The sequence below is a fragment of the Lipotes vexillifer genome, unplaced genomic scaffold (assembly GCF_000442215.2).
Source record: "Lipotes vexillifer unplaced genomic scaffold, Lipotes_vexillifer_v1.1 scaffold1699, whole genome shotgun sequence".
Classification (NCBI taxonomy): Eukaryota; Metazoa; Chordata; class Mammalia; order Artiodactyla; family Lipotidae; genus Lipotes; species Lipotes vexillifer.
In genome coordinates this window covers 681818-684254 of record NW_006796961.1, presented here as the reverse complement: position 1 = coordinate 684254, position 2437 = coordinate 681818, and the positions used below count along the sequence as shown (strand labels likewise).

Genomic DNA, 2437 nt, shown 5'->3' with positions numbered 1-2437 from the left:
AGGGAAAGGTCACTAGGTCAGCTCTGCCTGCTGCCACTGCCCCCACCCTGAGCCTGAGCCCGCTGGGATGTGACAATGCAGCCTGAAGCTAGCTCTGGAAGGGGCTAGGCTCTCCAAGAATCCTGCCTGGCCCCTGGTCAGCCCCAACACTGCCCATTGGGATGGGCTGTGGGCCCCAAGCTTGGGCCTATAATCCCTAACACCCAGAAGCAGCCTCCCTCCTCACCCCTACCCTCACTGTCCCGAAGTCAAACCAGAAGCGGTGACTGAGAAGCCATGATGCAGCAGAGGCTCGGAGGGATGGATGCCTCTGCCCAACAGGCAGGACTGTGGACCGTGACTGACCCCGCCCCCCGCCCCCCCACCCCAGGTCCCACAGCCTTGCAACGCGTCGGGGCCACCTTCCTTGAAATGACCCCTGGCTTCCCAGGGATGGAAGCTGGTCAGAGAAGTCGCCCCAGAAGGTCTCACAGGCCTGCGGCCAAATACCCCCTCCCTCTCCACCGTCCCTGCTTCCCGGTCCTCACTGGGGTTGGGGGGGGGCGGGCAGAGGGCTTGGAGCTGGGCGGGCGGGTACTCACGCTGACAGGCAGCCAAGAAGAGGCAATCATAGAACATGGTGCCCACCTGCCCCACTGCCCCGTCTGTCCCGGGGAGCCTGCCCAGCACTCCTCGCCCACCTCTTCGGGAACAGCAGGCTGTGCGGGCGGCTTTATACCTGCAACCTTGGGGAGCTAATCCCCCCAGTGGATGCAGAGTTCCTGGCTGTCCTCTTGGGATAAACACACTTCCCTCCCAGCGGGCAGAGCCTGAGTGGGGCCTTCGCGGGGCTGGGGCCACTCTGTGGGGTCAGGAGGGAGGCTGGTACCCAGAGATGCTATCAGGAAGGCATGGGTCAAGTTTCACGCACATCTCGCTAAGTGATTAACAGGGGAGCTGGGGGGGAGGGAGGGGCGTGGAGCACGAGTGTCCCTGAGAGGCACTGCTTGGGAGACCCTCACCCCAGCTGGGACACAATCCACCCCACCCCCTCTGTGTCGCCTGGTTGCTCCCAGCAGTTTCAGTTGTGGGGTAGGGCTGGGGGCACACATGCGCCTGCCCTTCCTCCAGTGTGCTGCCAGAAGGAGCCAAGGTCCCAGTCCCATCCCCTGGGAGCCCTCTGGTGGGATTGGAGGGCAGTGGGCAAGGAATAATAGAAGTAACTATAGCACTTCCGGTGCCCAGGCACTGCAGTAGCGTCTTCCTGGGCAGCTGGAAATGGAAAGAACTTTTATTACCTCTGTTTTTAGAGAGGGCAACAGAGGCCAAAAGAGAGGAAGTAACTTGTCCGAGGTCGTCCAGCCGGGAACTGGCAGACCAGAACACAGGCTCGTGTCTGTGCCCACATGAATGTCACACCATGTGTGGAACCCAGAGTCAAGAGTCAGGCCCAGGCTGAGGGCCCAAAGGCAGTGGTGTGCAGACTCAGGCATGTGGGTGCCGGAGGACAGTGAGCCAGGGGCCTACGGGGACACCACAAGGTCCAGAGCATCCGTTTGGGGCTCAACCTCCAAAGCGGGGAGCTGGGCCTCAGCTGCTGTGGGGAGACATGGAGAAGGGCCTGGCCGGGACAGAAAGGTCACACCAGGTAGAAGCAAGGACCTCAGGGGCCAAGTCTGGGGCAGAGCACATGAATGTATGTATGTTGGGTGTGGGGAAGTGGGAGCCAGATGTGGGGCAGACAGTAGAACCGCAGGCCTGCTTGGCCAGCTGCCTGTGCAAACAATTCCAGGGGGTACCGATTCCTATGTTTTGCTGGAATTGTCCCTCGCATCTATTGTACTTAGGCTTCCCTGAACGGTAAAAGAGGAGGCCCTCACTGAGCTGGCCTGCTGGGAGGAATCTGAGAAAGCCCCAAGTCATGTGAGGGGCCCGGCACACCTCGGTGTCCATGAGGCACAGGAAGCCAGGCACAGCCCAAGGGATAGTGCCTGACAGAGGAGGCCCGTGGCAGGTTTAGCCTGGCTCAGGGTGGGCAGCGAATTGGGGGCCGGCTCCAGCCACCTCCTAGGCCCCAGTGCTCTGATGAAAATGCCAAGGCTGATCCTTAAGCAGGACCCTGAGCAGTTGGAGGCCTGGGGACTTGCTGAGATCAAGCATCTGCCTGGGACAGGGAAGCCCTGGGAACCAGTGTTGCCCATCTCCTGCCTCTGGGGTAGCCCTCAAGGCCAGAATCCCCATCTTTGCCAGGCCAGGAGGGCATGCCGGGTAGGTGAGGTTCCAGAGTCTACTCTTCGGACAAGGGGCTTCCTATGTGTGAGCCCCTGTCTGCCTGTAGCCAGGGCAGGCTCCCTACCATTGTGTCTAGCCCTGGCTGTGTGTGTGTGTGTGTGTGTGTGTGTGTGTGTGTGTGTGTGTGTGTGTGTGTGTGTGTGTGTGTGTGTGTGTGTGTGTGTGT

General features: G+C 60.8%; 1 protein-coding gene across 1 annotated transcript in view; it reads right to left on the bottom strand.

The window, feature by feature from the left end:
* Positions 1-2437, bottom strand: part of RFX1 (regulatory factor X1) — a 29663-nt gene that overhangs the window by 16430 nt on the left and 10796 nt on the right. The window lies entirely within an intron of this gene.